Source organism: Taudactylus pleione, unplaced genomic scaffold (assembly GCF_031769625.1).
Source record: "Taudactylus pleione unplaced genomic scaffold, aTauple2 ptg000012l, whole genome shotgun sequence".
Lineage (NCBI taxonomy): Eukaryota > Metazoa > Chordata > Amphibia > Anura > Myobatrachidae > Taudactylus > Taudactylus pleione.
This window is the reverse complement of record NW_028284415.1, coordinates 11332927-11356591: the sequence shown is the minus strand read 5'-3', so window position 1 is coordinate 11356591 and position 23665 is coordinate 11332927. Positions and strand designations below refer to the sequence as shown.

At 43.7% G+C, this 23665-nt stretch overlaps 1 pseudogene; it reads right to left on the bottom strand.

Annotated features, from left to right (window-relative positions):
- Positions 1 to 13988: 13988 nt before the first annotated feature.
- On the bottom strand, positions 13989 to 17684 carry LOC148542465 (uncharacterized; annotated as a pseudogene).
- Between the last annotated feature and the right edge of the window lie 5981 nt (positions 17685 to 23665).

Here is a 23665-nt window from a genome sequence, read left to right as displayed (position 1 = left end):
TGTGGGGGCCCCTATTACGTGCCCTTTATGCAGTGCACCCAGTAGTAGTGCCCCCAGGAGTGTTGCCCCTTATGCAGTGCCCCATATGCAATGCCCCCTGTAGTTATACCCCCTGTAGTAGTATCCCTGATAGTAATGCCCCCTGTATAAATACCCCCAGTAGTAATACCCCTGTAGTTGTGCCCCCAGTGGTCATGCCCCCTGTGTGTGCCCAATAGTAATGCCCTCAGTAGTAGTACCCCTGTAGTTGTGCTCCCTGTGATAGTGGCACCAGTAGTAATGCCCCCTGTGGTAGTGGCACCAGTAGTAATGTCCCCTGTAGTAATGTCCCCCCGAGTAATGTCCCTTGTAGTAATGTCCACCTCGAGTAATGCCCCCAGTAGAAATGCCCCCCTCGAGGAATTCCCCCAGTAGTAATGCCCCCCTGAGTAATGCCCCCAGTAGTAATGTCCCCCCGAGTAATGCCCCCAGTAGTAATGCCCCCAGTAGTAATGTCCCCCCCCGAGTAATGTCCCCCCCAGCAGTGGAAAAGCCGCTTGCACTAGAGAAGAAAAAAATCATACTTACCTTAAGCTCCGCTCCTGGTGCCTTCTGATCCGCTCGGCTGGGGCTGCTCCTCTGTCTGCACTATGGGAGAGACGCATGACGTCTCTCCCATAGTTCACTGCCTGAGAGGGAAGCCGGAGCTCACGAGTGAGCTCTAGTCTCCTTCTCTGGCTGCCACTGTGGGGAGGGAGCCGGGCGCCTGCTGGTTACAATCTCAGTGGGCGCCTGGTGTCTTCATGCGGCACCAGGGTTAGGTGTCCGGAGAAGGCGGAACTGGTTCCTTCTCCGGTTCACTTTAACCCCGATGGCTGGGTGTGGGGGCCCTTCAGGTGTGGGGGCCCAGGGACGATTGCCCCTGTCGCCCCCCCTTTAATCCGGCCCTGGGAAACACAAAAAGTCCGGGTATAGCACTAAGGTGCACTTGGGAAACTGTAGTGAAGCAATGGGAAAAAGTCCAGGTAGTGATAACAGAAGGTAGTCCAGTAATCCAGGGTTTGTGAGGCTGAAAAGAATTGCAGGCTGAAATGAGTTGCAGACAGAAGTGAATTGCAGACTAAAGTGAATTGCAGACTGACATGAATGGCAGGTTGAAGTGAATGGCAGGCTGAAGTGAATTGCAGGCTGAGAAATAATTCCCAGGGAAACTGCAAGTGGAGGCAAGGTGCAGGGTAACAGCTGACACAGGTACTCAGGCAAGGGAGAGGCAAAGGAGGAGACAGGAGCCAGCAGGGCTGGAACAGGCAGGGTGAAGCAGGCCAGGTAATGATCCCAACAGACAGGTAAATGAGCACAGGAACTCTCTCTCTCAACTCTCGCTGAAAAACACGTTGCACTGGCAATGAGATGAAGCTCGGCACTCCCTTAAATACCCAGTGCTGCACTGTGACAGGCCAGAGAGAGCATGTGACACACCAGGATAGAGCGACTAGGTCACATGACCTGAGGCAAGATGGCGGCGCCCATGCCAGAGCAGAACGGAAGCACCACCAGGCCTAACCAGACCAGAGTGACAGTATGCCCGCACAGGACTACGTGCAGCCAATGCACCCCGCCAGATACCAGTGCCACCACCAGACGCCCCTGGCCATAGTGTCCTCACAGGTAATACCTGCCAGCCGTCATGCCGAGAAATCCTGGTCGTGACAATGTATAAATGCTTTCCAAATATTTTTATATGCTGTAGGTCAGGTTTCTTTTCATTCCACAATTCATATGGAATCTTTTCAGTCATTTCTTTTTCCAATAAACAATTTTGAAGATAGCAGGCTGTTGTTATAGCTGCTCCCCAGTAAATTGCTGGCATATCTGCATCAAAGAGCATGCTCCGTCCCCTTTCACAGAGTGTCCGATTTATCCTCTGGATATGTGCTTGCCTGGAACACACTTCCATATCTTTTCAGATTAGCTTATGTGTTGCCACTTGTACATTCTATCCCTTTAACTGCACCTAGTGTTACTGAAAAATATCAAAATTGTTCTTCACTTGAGCAAGAAATTCTTCATTTTCTCTGAGACTTCTTCCTTATTATGCAGCAGGTAAAGTGTTGTGAACTTTGAGTAATCATCAATAAATGTGAGGAATGTATTTTGTTCCGGGGTCATATTTTTCATTGGTCCACATAGATCTGTGTCAGTTAGGTCATTTTCCCTTTTAAATAGCTTACACATTTAATTACCTAGGTGCAAGGTTCAATCTTTATACAATTTGCATTCTGTTCTTGGGATAGTATTTTTATGGATTCTGGATTTCTGTGCCCTAGATGACCATACATTTACATTATACAGTTAAAATGATCCTGCTTAGCTTCATTACAATTTAACTGAGTTGATTTGTTATTTTTCTTCTGCAAGTGTGTCTACCATTTGCAATAATGCATTTATCACCTTCAAATGTCACCATGTGTCCTTGCTTGGCAAGTTTTTTCATAGACAACAGATAGGTGTCAAGATTAGGCACATATACTGTATGTCTTATGACTTGTAGCTCCTGAGTCAATACACCAAACATTTATCACTGTGCCTGTGTTTGTATTGAAAGCACATTCAGCCCTAGAAGTATTTTCCAGCTCCTTTATAACAATGTTATGTGGTGTTTTTTTTTTTGCTTTGCACTTTGTTTCTTTAGCTGATTCATTCTGGCATTCCAGACTCTCCAGTCTGCCTTTAAGTGTGCAGGTTTCTTGCAAACAAAATATTCCCAAGTTTTTGATTTCTATCAGCCTAATTCAGCAAGGATTGCTATTCTGCTAATATGCACATAACACAGTTACTAATATCAGAATATCAGTGGTGATATGCAAATGATTGCATTTGCATTGTGATCGCAGCCTAACATAAGGACGCTCACTTTCCCTTACTCACATCCGTATACTTTAGCAATATAGCAAATAATCGGTAACATCAACTAACATCGGACACATACGCACACTTGCTCAAGCCCAGATCTTACTCAGAAATTGCTAACTTCCATGCACGCTATGAGACCTCAGATTGCATATGGCATTGCGGTGGCTAATTTGTGCACACCCCTGTACTGGTGTGTGAACACACTGGCACGCCTGCGTTTCTCCGACCACCCCCCCATTACCACTCACGAATGGCACTACCTGTTAATAACTTTGCGATGGATCTGCATAGCCGCTGTGATCGCAGTCCCCATCACAGTGGCTGGTTTGCACACGCACACTGTGAAGTGTACACAGACTCAGTGCAAAACAATTGGCAGATTGCGTGCGTATTCGCAGTTGCATACGGTAGTGAATCAGGCCCTATGCCTCTAATTATACAGTCCTAACTCTCAGTGCTGTATCATGCTTATTTGCACTTTCTATGTTGCGATTGAATTCATCCACAAGTTTCCCTTTAACATACTCTAAAGTCAGTTCAACATCTGGTCTGATTACAAGTGTCTCATAGCTGCCTGGGAAACCACTGAGTATCATGGTTGCTATATAAAAGTTCTTTATTTCTTCTCCTATGGAGATCAGATGCCCTTCCATTACTAGTGCACATCTTATATATCCCTACATGTGTTGGCCTTTAAGCAGTTTAGTCTGATACAACTTTCTTATTAAATAAAGCTTATTTCTTAAATTAGCACTCTCAGGCACTTGCTGCAGCACAATTCACATTTCTCTATCAGTGTCACAGTATACACAATTTGATCATCATCTACACTGAGAGATATTGCACTCTGGGCTTTCTGGTCTTTCTCAGTTCGTTCCTCTGTGACTGGGTCATGTTTAGCTTCTTGTATATATTTGCACATGCCTTCCCTTATGAGCAGGATCTTTACATGAATTTCCATGTTTGATAGTTCTGGTTTATCAGACTCAGCACTGTGAATCTGGTTGAAGCGCTAGTAGCAGCATCCAATAGTCTGAGCTCTTTCATTTCTTTCACTGAGGTTCTGACCCCCCCATGCAGCACCACGCCCCCTTGCTTGGCTGACTTGGCTGCACACTTCCGGAGAAGGCTGCCAGAATGTCGAAAAGCATGCATGAAATCCTGTCTTCACTACTGTAGTCACACTGGTGGGCAGGTCACTGAGGTCCAACATCAACATACCTATCTCCTGGGATAATTTCTGATGCTGGGGACATTCAAAATTTCTGGCTGCTTACAGGTTAACTGGCATCATGCAGATGTGCAGGAGATAACGATTGATAACAAAAGGTACATTATTTTATGAACTCTTTACAGATAAACTGTATTCTTCATAATTAGCACATTTTGGACTAAGCCGAAGATTATTCACCTTTCCACAGTACATATAAAAGGCAAAATAAACTGAGACAATACTTTAATAATTCAACAAGCAACATAAAATATTGCCTTCATTACTAACTTTAATAAACTGCCAGGATTTGTCTGAGGGTGATGCATTTACTTACAGATAAAATGTGGTGCTGTTTTAATGAGCATTGCAAATAATGGGAAAGATAAATAATATATATTTAAATATGTTCTTTATTATATTCATCAGTGTATGCTGTTCAGTAATATTAGCTGTTAAAATTAGAGGAAAAAATATTACCATATAGTATCTCAGCTATATAAAGCCAATCAGATAAATCAGGCAAGGACTGTGGGGTCTATTTACTAAGACTTGGGGTTATATTTACTAAAGTAAAGTTAAGTTGAGTTGAATCTGATTGGTTGCTATGGGCAGCATCTCCACTTATAAAAACTCTCACTTTAGTAAATATACCCCTTGGATGGAGATAAAGGGAATAGAGATTAAGTCCCAACCAATCAGCTCCTAACTGCCATGTAACAGGTTGTGTTTGAAAAATGACAGTTAGGAGCTGATTGGTTGGGACTTCATCTCTGTTCACTTTATCGCAATGCAAGGCTTAATAAATAGATCCCTGTGACCTGTTTCCCATTGCATGAGTCCATCTAACTGATCAGGAAATTGGTTGTAAATTTTGCCATGTGTTGAACCTTGATCAGTGCAGCCTTAGTAGTTTCACAAGCAAGTTTTACAGATGTCATCTGGGTGAATAGTTCCTAGGCTGCAGGTTCCGGGACGTTGAACCCTTGTTGTTCTACAATACAGAGGGGGTTGTGATTGAGAGAGTTCTCCTTTAATTACACACTTACCAGAATTTGTGGCTATAGAGTTAAGGCTCATGCACAGTTATGGAAAATGCAATCTGCAATCACTGTATAAATTACACCAAGCAATAAGAACAAATCATCTAAATGGTTGTGTCTAAAAAATAAGAAAAACTATTGTAATAAAATTAGCTAACATCAGAAAATTAAATGTTCTTCATTATGTCATGTACCAATAAAGCAGAACAAATGTAAAAAATGGGTTCAGCAACAATATTTCATTGTAAAATTAATTCCACAAATGTAACTGCCCCCCCAAAAAGTTTGCCTTAGAGAGCTGCTTCAGTTTGGCTCCCCACACCTTGACAAAGGAGATTCTATCCGAAACGCTTTAGTGTGTGGAGGCTGATGACCAGATCTACCATTCCGAATCAAGCATAACATCAGCACATCCGGTGTGCCTTTCCCTGTTTCCTAGGGTACGGTAAAATTGCTTGTTCTGGATACTGATCCAGCTTCTTTCGGGTACTTGATTTAAATCACAGCCCATTGTGGATTTTTTATGTTTTTGTGTGTCATAATGTGTGGTGCAGAGTTCGTTAGCACCTGAATAAACTAAATGATAAATGCACTATCAGTGTATTTTCCATATTGTGTATTTTGGAGGCACATATTGCCAGTGGGATTGATTTTATCAGGAGGTCTGAAGAATACTTATCCATGGTGCACAGAAAGAGAATTTCTTTGGAACATATGGGACTGACACATACTGAGATCTATTCCCTTCTTGGACTCAGGGGAAACTGCTCATGTGTTCTTTTACGAACATACCAAAGGCTCCTAATATAAGGACAACGTCCACTTTTAGTTAAGTGTAAGTACTTCCAAAAATATGCACCAAATATTTTTTTATTCTTTTAGCGATTATCTCTTCCAAGTGTTATTGATTTTCTCTATGGTTTGTTGTAGGCAACACTACTGCCCCTGGCATTAAATAGTTGTGTAAATTAAATAGTTTATTTTTCCAAAAACAAATTCCAATAATAGTAAGTAAATTGTGACAGTAGAAATGAGCAAAATATTCTAAATTGTTTAGTGCAATGTTCACCTTATTCTGCATCTTGCTGTGAAATTGACTTAGCCACACCATGCAGCCAAATCAATTGACTGGCATTGTTCCAGCTCGTTTCATAGACTATTTAGCAATATAGGAGTTTACATATACAGAGCCTAATTCAGAGCTGCATGGAAATTGTTTGCATATGCAGCCATCGCGGTTGGAAATATATTCATATCTAAAGTAGCCATCATTACTATCAGTGTGCATTTGCACCAGCCCCATGCTTGGTACACAAGATCTGTCTGAAATTAGCTGAATCTCTGCATACACTGACCTCAGAATAGCCAACAAAACATGCCCATGATATGCCCTTAGCTTATGTGTGAACATCCAGTTGCTGCCCACCTGCACACATTCAACTGGAGATGCAGCTGAATTGCCCTTGTTATTTAAAGTTGCATAGCTTAGACTGCAGAACATGACCATGCACAGTGCTAAATAATGCAAAGTGAACTTGCATACAACCCTGAATTAGCTCCATAGTGTGGAATGGCAAAGAGTGGGACTTGAAGACTGTAAGACTGGAACTCCTCATCACAATATTTGGCTGTAATTGCACAGTTCTCATGGTGTCATGGTTATGTCAGGGTGCAATAGGGCTTCTCCCTATTTAACAAACCTCCAGGCCGGTGGTGGCTATTGGGAAGCCAGTTTGGGGGGATCCTATATAACAGGGACAGCAACAGTATCAGTACATCATTTTTCCACATGGAAATTTTTTCCTATTCAATTTTTTTTTAATGAAAGTGCTACTGAAAGTCTGGGCTTCAAGCGCCTCTCGTATGTGTGTTTTGGCAAAGCCAGATGACACATGTGCAGAGGGAACCAGTACTATCCAACAATGAGGTAAGAATAATTTCACTGCTGAAAGCCAGTATACCAGGGAGTTGGGTATCGCCCAGTTATCCTGGCAATATTTTAATGTCAATTTGGTGGAAAAAAATCTTTAGTTATGATAAGTGGCAATAGAGAATCTTTCTTATAAACCAGTAAATAGGCTCACTAATACCCCTTTTCCACCAAAATCCGGGTTGCATCTGGTATTTTGCACACTGGTAGAATCCGGGTTGGACCAGCCTTCAGACCCCGTTTCTACTGCACTTCGACTCGGATATTCCCAGGTCAGCCCGTTTACATTGAACCCGGGTGCGCCCTGTAAAAGCCTCTGGATGTCCTTAAAAATTGACTTTTTTCAGGCTCATAAAAATGAGGTCAGAAAAGAGAACAAAAGGGAGGAGTGGAGACTGCTCACAGCATTGCAGCAATGATGGCAGATGGAGCACATGTGTGTATCCCTGATTTCTTCACTGTTTGCATCTTTCTGCTGTTTTATACACCTACAGAGAGCATGATGCAGCGTCTCATCCTGTGCCACCTTCTGCAGGTTCGAGGAGGATAGCATAATTCTTGGCTGAGAAGGCCAGATCTCAACGCCAATATTTGCACATTCTCAAACTGGGCACCGTGACAGAATGGAGAATGTGGGTCAGAGACTGTCGACAGAGAGAAGTTTTTATGCATACCTTGGAAGCTTTTCAGTCTAAGCAGTGGATGGTTCACTTCCGTATGTCACGTGCTACCTTCTATTACATATTGGATCGATTGGCACCAGCACTGATAAAACAGACCACCAACTTCTGCAAGCCCATCGCCCCCATTAGGAGATTAGCGATTGTCCTCTGGTGGTATGTGTCAAGCTTTTTTTCTCGGGATCCTCACCCAGAGGACTTGGAGCCTGGGTCCTGGAGAAAGGGGATAGCAGGAGATGGAAGGCTTGTTTATATGTTTTCCTCATCCACTAGTACTGGATGTTGGAGAGACCAAAGGCACAGAGTCTAACTTACCGGGAGGTGTTCGCCATGGACCCCTCCAAACGGGATTTCGGCTTAGCTGCACCTGGCAAGCAGGTCGCGTCCCTTTGGTCAGTTATCCGGTACTAGTGGGAAAGAAACAAAAAACACAGGAAAACACAGGAGAGGTACTGCGAGAGAATAGTAGCTCTAGTACTCAGAGAGCATCACAGTCACATAATAAGAACTAGTTTACTGGGATCCAGGAGCAGATATCAGTATAGAGGCACTGTTGATCTAGACGCATATATCAGTAATAGATGTACTGGGAACCTGGACGAAGATACCAGTAACAGATGCACTGGGGATCCAGACGCAGATACTAATAGATTTACTGGGAACCTGGACGCAGATATCAGTAACAGATGCACTGGGGATCCAGATGCAGATACCAGTAACAGATGCACTGGGGATCCAGATGCAGATATCAGTAACAGATGCACTGGGGATCCAGACGCAGATATCAGTAATAGATGTACTGGGAACCTGGACACAGATATCAATAACAGATGCACTGGGGATCCAGATGCAGATACCAGTAACATGCACTGGGGATCCAGATGCAGATATCAGTAATAAATTGCACTGGGAATCTGGATGCAGATATCAGTAATAGATGCACAGAGGACCCGGACGTGGGTCAGTAAGTGCACTAAGGATCCAGATGCAGATAGAGCTTTAAACGCTGGTCTCTGGAACAGGGTGGTATGTGTAGTAGTCACAAGCAGGGAGAGACTGGAACAAATTAAAAAGTAAACTCGAGAGAAGATGTAACACACTCAGACTCAGGACGTGAGTAACTCTGAAGACACACTAGAGGATACTGCGAATGAACTCAGCACGGACCAACGTGGAGCCTGGAATGAAACCACAACAGACAAACACTGAAGTAGCAAAGTTGTACAGACAACTTCCTGTTACACGGAGCCCGGTTAAATACCCAATGGTAGCAGTCCATTGGAGGACTACGTCAGCTGGCAGTTAACAATGCTACCTCAGGACAAAGGTAGTCAGGTGATACGGACTGTCATGGCTAGGTCCATGGCGGCAACCGCGGGAACCAAGTCACAGCGCAACCCAAGAAAGTCCTAGCGCACCTAGCAGTAATCCTCAGTGCATCACTCGTCTCTGCACCTGAAGTCTGACTGCCCGGGGGATCAGGGGAAGCCGTCGCTGTGGCGAGTAATGACCGATCCCAGGCCGCAATCTGACAGTACGCTACCCCTTTAGAGTACCGCACACTCTCCTGTTTGTTCGGAGTTGGGATTGGCACAGTCTGCAAGATCGTGTATAAGGTCATGCGGGCATTTGTGGATCACCTGTATTAGCGATTCGTAGCCTTGCCGGAAAGACAGTGCTTAGATGACACCAGCCAAGGCTTCCTGAGGCGTGGGTATATGCACTGTGCTGGTGCCACATCGCCATCATCACTCCCCATGACAACCCCATGGACTACTACAATCGCAAAGGATGGCATTTGATTGTCCTACAGGCCTTAGTAGACCACAAATACTGGTAAGTCCATTTTTACTAATGAGTGTTTCATATATACTTAATATATATATATTTTTTAGGTTTGTTTCAAGGTGCAGAGGTATGAAGTAGTGAAAAGAGTGGTGAAGTGAGCCAGAGGAGAAGTTACCCATGGCAACCACTCTGCAGCTACGTATAATTTTATAGAATGCACTTGATAAATGTTACTTCAAAGATGATTGGTTGCCATGGGCAACTTCTCTACTGGCTCACTTCTACACTCTTTACTGCTTATTACTGTACATTTCCCCCTGTGCTATAAAAATCAAATTTTTATTTGTGTTTTTAGTTTCATAGGGCGGCCTTGATGGGCACATGACGCCAGAGTCCTCACCAACTCTGATCTATTTGCCATTGCTGAGGAATAGTGGTGTGGATGACTTTTCCTTATAGAGGTAAGAACCTATATTAATTTTTCTCATTATCTCCCCTGAACCAATATTCATGTGTTATACCATGGTGTTGTGTTTACAGGCCCTGTAATATTCCCCCAATCCTAGTTGCCAGTTGTGTCAGTGCCATAGTGTGATAGGTAAATTTGTATCTATACTCCAAATAACCATATATATTGGGTGTGTCCATATAATACTTAATACATTGCTAGCTCAAGAGATGTAGCAAGTTCTGTGAATGTAAAACATTTTCTGTATGAAGTGCTGCGCAATATGTGTGCAAAATAGACAGAATTCACTTATGTCACCTCTACAATATAACTACACAATATTATTTTTGGTACTTGTGTACTTTATGGACTCATTGCAGAGAGAACCCAATGAATGTTTGAAATGGTACTTGTGTACTTTACATACACAAGTACCGAAAGTTGTCCCCAGCTAAAGAAGAAATTTGGCCGCTCCCGCGCTTCAGGCTTGGTGGCTCGCTACGCTCGCCACAAGGTTATATTCCCCTTCCATGCCCACTTGGATGGTAGGGAATTATGCTGGACACTGGGAATGACGCTGGACACTGACTGATGACGTCAGGGTCCTCTCCGTGAAGGGGATTTAGACATTACCATGATTGATAATAATAATGAGTGTATGACACTAGGGTTCTCTCTCTTCAACCTTATTTTTTGATAGAAATTGGCCACCATAGATGGGGTGGAGATCCCGGTCCACATAATTGGGGATGTGGCATACCCTTTGCACCCTTGGCTTATGAAATGATACACCCAGCATCTTCAATTGTGCCCGGAAAAGGACACCGACACCCACACAATAAGTTCTGCCCAGATGGCTGTAGAAAATGCTTTTGGATGGTTAAAAGGATGCTGGTGTTGTTTAATTAAACAAAATGATGTGGATTTAAAAATCATGCCCAATGTATTGCAGCCTGCTGCATTCTGCACAATATTTGTGAAATACAAAAGGACCACTTACTTCCAGAGTGAAATGTGCAGGACAGTAAGATGGGGGGCACTCCAATTGATGCAGCAGGCTACAAGGGGGAGCAAGACGCCAGCAGGGAGCTCATTCGGGCAACCCTTGTAGCCAACCTTCCCTCAATGATTTAAAAGACAGAACTAATGTAATCCTTCAAAACATGTGTTTAGTAAAAGTGCGCAGTATAATAATACTGTTTGGTGCATCCCTTGTGCCTCTGTAGTGGAATTGCTGCTTGTAAACATTTAAAATACACACAGAAAAATGTAACAGTAAAAGTGTATTCCAAGGGTTAACCAAACTGGGCCCACAAGGCAGCCTAACAGACAAGGTTACATAACACCTTACACACCTTACACCCATAAACCTGGACTGTTATGCTGCCTTGGGGATGCAGTTTGGTTAACCCTCGTTTCATAGACTATTTAGCAATATAGGAGTTTACATATACAGAGCCTAATTCAGAGCTGCATGGAAATTGTTTGCATATGCAGCCATCGCGGTTGGAAATATATTCATATCTAAAGTAGCCATCATTACTATCAGTGTGCATTTGCACCAGCCCCATGCTTGGTACACAAGATCTGTCTGAAATTAGCTGAATCTCTGCATACACTGACCTCAGAATAGCCAACAAAACATGCCCATGATATGCCCTTAGCTTATGTGTGAACATCCAGTTGCTGCCCACCTGCACACATTCAACTGGAGATGCAGCTGAATTGCCCTTGTTATTTAAAGTTGCATAGCTTAGACTGCAGAACATGACCATGCACAGTGCTAAATAATGCAAAGTGAACTTGCATACAACCCTGAATTAGCTCCATAGTGTGGAATGGCAAAGAGTGGGACTTGAAGACTGTAAGACTGGAACTCCTCATCACAATATTTGGCTGTAATTGCACAGTTCTCATGGTGTCATGGTTATGTCAGGGTGCAATAGGGCTTCTCCCTATTTAACAAACCTCCAGGCCGGTGGTGGCTATTGGGAAGCCAGTTTGGGGGGATCCTATATAACAGGGACAGCAACAGTATCAGTACATCATTTTTCCACATGGAAATTTTTTCCTATTCAATTTTTTTTTAATGAAAGTGCTACTGAAAGTCTGGGCTTCAAGCGCCTCTCGTATGTGTGTTTTGGCAAAGCCAGATGACACATGTGCAGAGGGAACCAGTACTATCCAACAATGAGGTAAGAATAATTTCACTGCTGAAAGCCAGTATACCAGGGAGTTGGGTATCGCCCAGTTATCCTGGCAATATTTTAATGTCAATTTGGTGGAAAAAAATCTTTAGTTATGATAAGTGGCAATAGAGAATCTTTCTTATAAACCAGTAAATAGGCTCACTAATACCCCTTTTCCACCAAAATCCGGGTTGCATCTGGTATTTTGCACACTGGTAGAATCCGGGTTGGACCAGCCTTCAGACCCCGTTTCTACTGCACTTCGACTCGGATATTCCCAGGTCAGCCCGTTTACATTGAACCCGGGTGCGCCCTGTAAAAGCCTCTGGATGTCCTTAAAAATTGACTTTTTTCAGGTCAGAAAAGAGAACAAAAGGGAGGAGTGGAGACTGCTCACAGCATTGCAGCAATGATGGCAGATGGAGCACATGTGTGTATCCCTGATTTCTTCACTGTTTGCATCTTTCTGCTGTTTTATACACCTACAGAGAGCATGATGCAGCGTCTCATCCTGTGCCACCTTCTGCAGGTTCGAGGAGGATAGCATAATTCTTGGCTGAGAAGGCCAGATCTCAACGCCAATATTTGCACATTCTCAAACTGGGCACCGTGACAGAATGGAGAATGTGGGTCAGAGACTGTCGACAGAGAGAAGTTTTTATGCATACCTTGGAAGCTTTTCAGTCTAAGCAGTGGATGGTTCACTTCCGTATGTCACGTGCTACCTTCTATTACATATTGGATCGATTGGCACCAGCACTGATAAAACAGACCACCAACTTCTGCAAGCCCATCGCCCCCATTAGGAGATTAGCGATTGTCCTCTGGTGGTATGTGTCAAGCTTTTTTTCTCGGGATCCTCACCCAGAGGACTTGGAGCCTGGGTCCTGGAGAAAGGGGATAGCAGGAGATGGAAGGCTTGTTTATATGTTTTCCTCATCCACTAGTACTGGATGTTGGAGAGACCAAAGGCACAGAGTCTAACTTACCGGGAGGTGTTCGCCATGGACCCCTCCAAACGGGATTTCGGCTTAGCTGCACCTGGCAAGCAGGTCGCGTCCCTTTGGTCAGTTATCCGGTACTAGTGGGAAAGAAACAAAAAACACAGGAAAACACAGGAGAGGTACTGCGAGAGAATAGTAGCTCTAGTACTCAGAGAGCATCACAGTCACATAATAAGAACTAGTTTACTGGGATCCAGGAGCAGATATCAGTATAGAGGCACTGTTGATCTAGACGCATATATCAGTAATAGATGTACTGGGAACCTGGACGAAGATACCAGTAACAGATGCACTGGGGATCCAGACGCAGATACTAATAGATTTACTGGGAACCTGGACGCAGATATCAGTAACAGATGCACTGGGGATCCAGATGCAGATACCAGTAACAGATGCACTGGGGATCCAGATGCAGATATCAGTAACAGATGCACTGGGGATCCAGACGCAGATATCAGTAATAGATGTACTGGGAACCTGGACACAGATATCAATAACAGATGCACTGGGGATCCAGATGCAGATACCAGTAACATGCACTGGGGATCCAGATGCAGATATCAGTAATAAATTGCACTGGGAATCTGGATGCAGATATCAGTAATAGATGCACAGAGGACCCGGACGTGGGTCAGTAAGTGCACTAAGGATCCAGATGCAGATAGAGCTTTAAACGCTGGTCTCTGGAACAGGGTGGTATGTGTAGTAGTCACAAGCAGGGAGAGACTGGAACAAATTAAAAAGTAAACTCGAGAGAAGATGTAACACACTCAGACTCAGGACGTGAGTAACTCTGAAGACACACTAGAGGATACTGCGAATGAACTCAGCACGGACCAACGTGGAGCCTGGAATGAAACCACAACAGACAAACACTGAAGTAGCAAAGTTGTACAGACAACTTCCTGTTACACGGAGCCCGGTTAAATACCCAATGGTAGCAGTCCATTGGAGGACTACGTCAGCTGGCAGTTAACAATGCTACCTCAGGACAAAGGTAGTCAGGTGATACGGACTGTCATGGCTAGGTCCATGGCGGCAACCGCGGGAACCAAGTCACAGCGCAACCCAAGAAAGTCCTAGCGCACCTAGCAGTAATCCTCAGTGCATCACTCGTCTCTGCACCTGAAGTCTGACTGCCCGGGGGATCAGGGGAAGCCGTCGCTGTGGCGAGTAATGACCGATCCCAGGCCGCAATCTGACAGTACGCTACCCCTTTAGAGTACCGCACACTCTCCTGTTTGTTCGGAGTTGGGATTGGCACAGTCTGCAAGATCGTGTATAAGGTCATGCGGGCATTTGTGGATCACCTGTATTAGCGATTCGTAGCCTTGCCGGAAAGACAGCGCTTAGATGACACCAGCCAAGGCTTCCTGAGGCGTGGGTATATGCACTGTGCTGGTGCCACATCGCCATCATCACTCCCCATGACAACCCCATGGACTACTACAATCGCAAAGGATGGCATTTGATTGTCCTACAGGCCTTAGTAGACCACAAATACTGGTAAGTCCATTTTTACTAATGAGTGTTTCATATATACTTAATATATATATATTTTTTAGGTTTGTTTCAAGGTGCAGAGGTATGAAGTAGTGAAAAGAGTGGTGAAGTGAGCCAGAGGAGAAGTTACCCATGGCAACCACTCTGCAGCTACGTATAATTTTATAGAATGCACTTGATAAATGTTACTTCAAAGATGATTGGTTGCCATGGGCAACTTCTCTACTGGCTCACTTCTACACTCTTTACTGCTTATTACTGTACATTTCCCCCTGTGCTATAAAAATCAAATTTTTATTTGTGTTTTTAGTTTCATAGGGCGGCCTTGATGGGCACATGACGCCAGAGTCCTCACCAACTCTGATCTATTTGCCATTGCTGAGGAATAGTGGTGTGGATGGCTTTTCCTTATAGAGGTAAGAACCTATATTAATTTTTCTCATTATCTCCCCTGAACCAATATTCATGTGTTATACCATGGTGTTGTGTTTACAGGCCCTGTAATATTCCCCCAATCCTAGTTGCCAGTTGTGTCAGTGCCATAGTGTGATAGGTAAATTTGTATCTATACTCCAAATAACCATATATATTGGGTGTGTCCATATAATACTTAATACATTGCTAGCTCAAGAGATGTAGCAAGTTCTGTGAATGTAAAACATTTTCTGTATGAAGTGCTGCGCAATATGTGTGCAAAATAGACAGAATTCACTTATGTCACCTCTACAATATAACTACACAATATTATTTTTGGTACTTGTGTACTTTATGGACTCATTGCAGAGAGAACCCAATGAATGTTTGAAATGGTACTTGTGTACTTTACATACACAAGTACCGAAAGTTGTCCCCAGCTAAAGAAGAAATTTGGCCGCTCCCGCGCTTCAGGCTTGGTGGCTCGCTACGCTCGCCACAAGGTTATATTCCCCTTCCATGCCCACTTGGATGGTAGGGAATTATGCTGGACACTGGGAATGACGCTGGACACTGACTGATGACGTCAGGGTCCTCTCCGTGAAGGGGATTTAGACATTACCATGATTGATAATAATAATGAGTGTATGACACTAGGGTTCTCTCTCTTCAACCTTATTTTTTGATAGAAATTGGCCACCATAGATGGGGTGGAGATCCCGGTCCACATAATTGGGGATGTGGCATACCCTTTGCACCCTTGGCTTATGAAATGATACACCCAGCATCTTCAATTGTGCCCGGAAAAGGACACCGACACCCACACAATAAGTTCTGCCCAGATGGCTGTAGAAAATGCTTTTGGATGGTTAAAAGGATGCTGGTGTTGTTTAATTAAACAAAATGATGTGGATTTAAAAATCATGCCCAATGTATTGCAGCCTGCTGCATTCTGCACAATATTTGTGAAATACAAAAGGACCACTTACTTCCAGAGTGAAATGTGCAGGACAGTAAGATGGGGGGCACTCCAATTGATGCAGCAGGCTACAAGGGGGAGCAAGACGCCAGCAGGGAGCTCATTCGGGCAACCCTTGTAGCCAACCTTCCCTCAATGATTTAAAAGACAGAACTAATGTAATCCTTCAAAACATGTGTTTAGTAAAAGTGCGCAGTATAATAATACTGTTTGGTGCATCCCTTGTGCCTCTGTAGTGGAATTGCTGCTTGTAAACATTTAAAATACACACAGAAAAATGTAACAGTAAAAGTGTATTCCAAGGGTTAACCAAACTGGGCCCACAAGGCAGCCTAACAGACAAGGTTACATAACACCTTACACACCTTACACCCATAAACCTGGACTGTTATGCTGCCTTGGGGATGCAGTTTGGGAACCAGTGCCATACATCTTATTGAAAACTCTATTTTAAAATGGTAAATGTGTGAAAATACAAAATACAACTTAAAGCTGCCAGTTGCCAGAGTAATGGAACATTTCAGTTAGGCCTTTTTACAGCAATTTCCTATACTGTACACTGGATAATTGGGTGCTTCTTGGTTTGGGTTTGTTGGTGTGGTACAACCAGTACTAGGGCTGTAGTAATTGGGCCCTCTATATTGGCCATATGGTTGTTCTGGGTAGGCAGGGGCCTGAGGTATATGTTGTGCCTGAGATATATGTCTGATCCCCTAAAGCAGGACCAAACGTGTTAAAAAAAAAAAAAGATTGTCTGTCCTGCATTTCCATAAGCTGCGACATAAAAGTCTGCATTTGCCTTTCAGATTCCAGAAATTCCTCCATTCGAGCATCCTCCTGCACCTGCATGTCAGAGTCCAGTTGACAAAGATGCTCGACAATTACAGTTGTCATGGCTCTGGCAGCTTGCTCTAATTTGTTTGTCTTTTTCTTCCTTGGTGGTACATTGTAGACTGCCAAGAGGAGAAACCAAAAAGTCAAAACAAATTACAGTAAGCAGTAAGCGTATAGAAAAATAGTAGTTGTGTTTGCGGACATGTGCTTGTGGTCTTCCCCAACCTGTACACTAGCAACACTCTGCAACAGCTACTGTTTTGATTTTTGTGAATATAGTGTGTGTGATGTGTTTTTTTTTTTTACTTATTATTAGAGCGCAGCACCGGGTACTGTTTGTGCGCTGTCTCGGAGTTTGCCTCTACAACTCTATCTATAGTTGCATTTATGCTGTCGATACGTATACTGGTAACGGTGGTGTCTTCACAAAATAGCAGTGGAGTAGGGCATTGTGTGCTCGGCGGTGTAGCCTGTGTAGCTGGTGACTCCTGACTGTTCTCAATCTGGGTTGAGCAGGATGGTTGAGGAGGACAGTGCTACGGGGTTTGTGAGCGCAGTATTACTGAAAACGCTGTAGCATAAGTCGTAAAAGACCCATTCCTGATGCGCTGCTCCACTTTTCTTGCGATTCTGGTCATGTACTTTGGAGAACTGTTTACACAAGGCCTTTAACTTGTGCACCACCTGCTGCTGTGATTGGTTTATCTCACGGGACACCAGCATCTGTGAATATTACGGTACACAACAGCGTCTTTTACAGTGCCTGTCATTTGGCGGTTTATTTCTTCCTCACCCCTGATTAGTAGGAGCTCTTTAATTCCTGTCTCAGTCAGGCTGGAAGAAGAAATGCTGCTGTGGGTCAGGCTGCAGTATAGCCTGCGGGTCAGGTGGGACAGGCTGCAGTATAGGTTGCAGGCCAGGCTGCTGTACAGTATAGAGTGAGGGTCAGGTTGCAGTATAGGGTGTGGGTCAGCCTGTGGCTGTGGCTGCTTTTCTGCCTGGGCTGCACTGCAGGTGATGAACAGGGTGTGGGAATGTCAGCTGCCAGTGCCCCAGAATCTCCAATGTAGAAGCGTTACCCGGATCGCCTAACCCGTGTAGAGTCCGTTTCCACTGCCGCGTTACCCGAGTTTGAACCATGTTCAACCCTGGTCGAGACCCGAGTAGGATTGCCAGGTAAATCGACCTAGGTCATTTTTTTGGGAGCCGTGGGCAGTGGAAAAGGGGTATAACATTACATTGTGTGTGTGTGTCAAATAACTTGAATTGGGTGGGAATAAAACTTAACTGTAGCTAATCAGAGCATTATAATTGTCAGTTAACAGCTGTGTATCTTACAGGCAAATACCATTCACTGGCACTGGTATACAGCTCTCTGCAGTAGTCAATGCTGTGTTTATGCACCTTCTACCCTCCTTCTATAATACACAAATCATTTTAATTGTATCATTTTATAAACAACTGCAAATTTTCTGTGTGAAACGGCAGTCATGCATTGAACTTGCAAAGATACATTTCCAGGCTCCTGAAGAGAGGAATTCTTTATTGTGTATTGAAACAGTAGCAGCTCATACTGTATACCTGACATGCCTTATCGAAATGCTTAAAGAACAATTGGACCTATACTTAAAAAGGTCTAACAAACCTTCTCTCCTTTGTCATATTGTTGACAACACAGCTGTGTGAGAGTCTAGGGGATTACTGGTAACTTGCAGCCATTGAAAAATAAAATTAGTTGGCCCTTCAGGTGAGTAAAGCACTATTCCCTACATAGGGGTCTATTCATCATCACATAATTTTTACAAAAGCAGGTAAAAATTTACATTTTCACCTGCAATTGTAGAAATTAAGTTTTCGGGCCATTCATCAAAAAGGTAATGCAGCAGATATCACAGATATCTCCTACTTACCATCCTCTCCCAGAATAGCCCGCTGTCCCCATACAGTAACATGAGGACAGAGATTCATCAAGCTCCAAAAATACAATATTTTCGGAGCTTGACTGCGGGAGTCCATTCAAACCCCGATAATTAACATAATGAATAGAGGCCCTCATTCAGACCCACTCGCGAGCGGCTGTCCGCTCGCAAGTGGGTCGATGGTCCCCACTGCACATGCGCACGACGGAGGGAGCTCTGTTGTGCACATGCGCGAGACACGATGAGCGAAGGACTTTCCTTCGCTCGGAGTGTCTGATCAAAGGGGCCGTGCTGTCGATGGTGACTGACAGCACGCCCCCTTTGGTGGGCGTGCCGGGGGCGTGCCTGCCAGACGTAGGCGTTCCCATGGCTACCGTCTGAAGCCGGCCCCACTGACATCACTAGTGATGTCAGTGGGAGTGATTTTGGCTCTGATAGAGCCAAAATCACTCCTGGCCTTGCGGTTGAAAAATCCAACCGCAGGCTTTTGCTCGCAGTTTCGATGGTCGCGATGGTCAAGACCATCGCGACCATCATCCTGCATGCTCGTATATGCTGTGGGTGGTGACCCACAGCTATATGAGCGTCCAGGAGGACGCTCCATATTAATGGAGGTGGGCCCTGATTCAGAGCGAGCGCTCTGGTCAGAGCGTCCAGCTCTGAATCAGGGCCAGAGCCCATACTGAGGCAAGTATATATGGTTTTACCATGTAAAGGTATGTATGAAGCAGATGCGAATGTAGGCACTTGCTACAGTACGCACAAATGCTTGAATTTGAACAGTTTAAAATTTGTTCCAATTTTCACTGTTGGAGGATCTCACTTGTTCAAGGAATCTCAAAACTTCACATTTTTCGGAGTCACCCGCTGCTGCATCTGCTTAAGCTTCTTTTGCCAGTCGCTCGCCTGTTACTTTATGAAAATTTCGCTATGCGCTTTCTCCGGTATACAGCTGTGTGCCTAAATGTGCGAGGACTGAGATGGCCACTTTGAGCGTCTTTAGACACTGTAATAAAACTTGGCAAGTCTTTAGACGCCACCATCGGCAGCACCTTGGTACCCTGCACCAGCCCTATGGTAGGTGCAGATATTCTGTCTGAGTATGGCCTTCAATGTGAAAGATTAAGTGTCTGCAAACACTTTAGTGACATGTCCATAACACACCAATAAGACAGACTATTTTTTTGCTTCTGAACAGCCATCTCCCAGTCACCGCCCAGGAACGCCCAACACATTTCCAGTACCATTATTATACTGTGTGTCTATACTGCAACTGTGCCTCTGTGTGTACAGACAGTATAATGCATTCACTGTAAGAGGTTTTTGATATTTTGTGCATGCACAGTAGCAAAAAATCACTCAACTCTGTAAATATCTGTATTGCATGCCACTCACAACCAGGATCTGTTAAGGTTCCCATTAAAGACAAAAAAAAACTATCAAACTGAACTACATTTTACAATATTTTTTAACATTGTTTCTTAATATGAACAATGAACATGGCTGTGTTCAAGGTTTTGGTTTGCATTAGACAATCGTTAAATATAACCACTTAAGCTTGGCCATTGTCCTCGGCCAAGCCAACTCAAACATGGTCAAACCTGTTCACATTGCTCAAATTCAGCCAATCATATTGAAGAATTTCTGTCACATTTTCAAAGTTCCAATCCAACAATACTAATGCATTTAGTATATTCAGTTTCACAGGGTTATTATTTATTACATTATTATTCATTAAGTGTCCTGAGGCTTGAACTGAAATCCATTTTCTGTCCTTATCGTAGCCGCCGCAAATGTGGTAACTCTTAGCTCTGGGCACTTAACCTGGTATCTATGGGTTAACGCGCACTAGTTGCAGAATTACCATACAAGGAGAAATTTAATGCTACAGAGGCTACAAGCCTGCGGTAAAGGTTGCGGCTAATTGAATCCGGTCCTAAGTTAGTTTACTGACTTCTTCTGTTTAATTCCATTTCATGAAGTTTCCCCATGAAGTCAAATACAATTCCATTCCAAAGAACTTACAGGTGGTGATTGAAAAAGGATGGAGTTGCTATAATATTTGACAAATATGCTAATGTCACAGACTAGATAGGTTACTATCGTGTACTAAGCCTTGAATACAGATAAAGTGGAGAGATAAAGTACCAACCAATCAGCTCCTAAAGCTGGGTACACACTGGGAGATATATCAGCCATTCAATCGAACAGCTGATATTTTGAGAGTGGATCGGCGGATGTGTACCCCCGATATATCTGAACGACGTCGTTCACAGGCATATCACATCTGATCACAAGCACAGCAGATGGCCGATATAGCTACAGATATATCGGCGCATCTTGCTGTGTGTACGGGCAGTCAACTGACCGCCATGACACATGCTGCAGGGACCACCAGTGATTCACATCTCAGATGGATGAGCAAAATGAAATGCCCGGCCAGTTGTGATGTCAGTGCTGACACATCGAGTGGCCGATGGGTAAGTGTGTATAGCTCACCTGATCGCCCACTTTGTCGACGCAATGGCAGGTCGGCAGAGAGAGCTGCCTGGTGTGTACTCACCTTAACTGTGACTTTACAGGCTGTGTTTGAAAAATGACAGTTAGGAGCTGATTGGTTGGCACTTTATCTCTCTCCATCTTATCTCTATCCAAGGCTTAGTAAATCGACCCCAATTTATTTTATTCTTTAATTGCGTTTTAGCAACCAGAATTACAATCAATACATACAAAGGGATGCAGTCATTATATCATAACAGTTATGATGTCAACATTGTTGAAATGACAACATGGATATCATGTTCACAAAATCGACATATGGAATGTCAACATTCTGCACGGACCAGAGAGTTAGGGTAAGTCTACCGTAGGGGAGGGTAAGGGTTATTCTCTAACGGGAGTGTTAGAGTTATGGGTTAGTATACTCACCACTGGAAGCACTGCAGGATCAAACAGAAGTCATTATCAGTTGACTGCCAAAGCCAGAAGACACTGGTGGAGCCTCCTCTAGACCACCAGAAACGTTTTGCCGACATGCTAATCATGTCGTCATTTCATCAGATTTGAATGTCAACCTGTTTAATGTTGACATGCCAAGAATATCAACATTTATGACCATGTAGACATTCTCATGTTGAAAAAATATACCGAACCCCATACAGTACAAAGACATTGGTAGAAAAATAACATGCCCTAGACAGATCAATACTATAATTAGTTTTAGTGAAACTAAAATTATTCTAAAAACTGTATTTCATTAAATCTCTCAACTTTAAGACATACGAGTTAAGCCATTTTAATTTCTAGACAAATATTTACAATTTTACAATTGTGTTCAGTTCTCAATTACAAATGAGTGAGCATTCTGTAACTGAATACATGCAACATTTTGCTAAACCGATTTGTTTTTTTATTAGGACATTATTGTTCTAACTACAAAGAAATGTAGTAGCCTGGGTAACTGGCTTGGGGTCATCATCATTCTGAAGTCAGTGCCTATAACAGATTGGCTTGAGATGCGATGTAGCTGAAACCAGTCACCTATCTACAGATCTTTACCAGATCAACCAATAATTATCTTTCTCCAGTGAGCAGTGAATCACTTTTTTCTGAATTTTGGAACCTTGCGTATTCATCGTAACATCGAATAACATCAGACCCTCACGCAAAATTACAGCAAGTCTGACCTGTCATATAAATTGCAAATGCCATTGCAGTGGCTACTCTATACATGTCCATGCAATGGTGTTCAAACGGACCGGCATGCCTGTGTTTCTCCGACCAAACCCCGTCACCGCCCCCAAACGCTGACGTCCCGTCACTCGCTCTGCGATGGCTTTGTATCTGCGTACGTGATCGCAATGCGATCGCAATGCTAACCTGCGCATGCACACTGCAGTGCATACGCATGCGCAGTATGCACCATCAGCCGATCTGCGTATGCTGTTGCAATTGCGTTCCGTAATGAATCAGGCCCTTGGATGTACATTGTGTTCAAACAGGTTTCCTATTGTGATCATTTGTTTAGTTTCTAAGCTTTCCAGATTTTGTTTTCTATGTCATGTGGAAAATTCCTCAGCATTTAAAATAACAGATGACATATACTCAAATTTCCAGGAATCTATTTTATGAACTCACACATATGAATGTATACACAGGCATAAAATATAAGGCAACAATAATTGCCCATTACTATTAATTGGATGCCTCTTTTCCAATGTAGAATGTACAAATATAAATTTTGTAAAATAAAATTTAAAAGATGAAAAATAGACTAAAGCTTTTTGAAAAACTGGGGCAGCAAAACACCTATCTCACTCTCTATATTGGATGCAAAATGTCTCAGGGCAACAATTATCAAACCTGTGTCAGATTATGTGACAAAGTGGGTGAAACCCACATAATAAAGCTGGATAGAAAAAGCAATGTACTGTATTTAGTAGAAGTCATGTACGCAGAGGCATCACTAGGGTTGGTATCACCCGGTGCTGTAACGCATGGTGACACCCCCCCTCCCTCCACCAAAAAAAACTCTCGCCCCTTACCAATCCAGCGGTCACACTGTGCTCCTCCCCATAGGCAAAACTAAACATCTGGTAGGATGGTTCCAGTTCCAGAACTATGCAGAAATTGTGTTACCGTTTTTTGACAGTTTGCCACTTTGGGCCTGATTCAGACCCACTCGCAAGCGGCTGTCCGCTCGCAAGTGGGTCGATGTTGTGCACTGCGCATGCGCACGACGGCGGGAGCTCCGTCGTGCGCATGCGCCAGACGCGACGAGCGAAGGACTTTCCTTCGCTCGTTGTGTCTGATCAAAGGGGGAGTACTGTCGA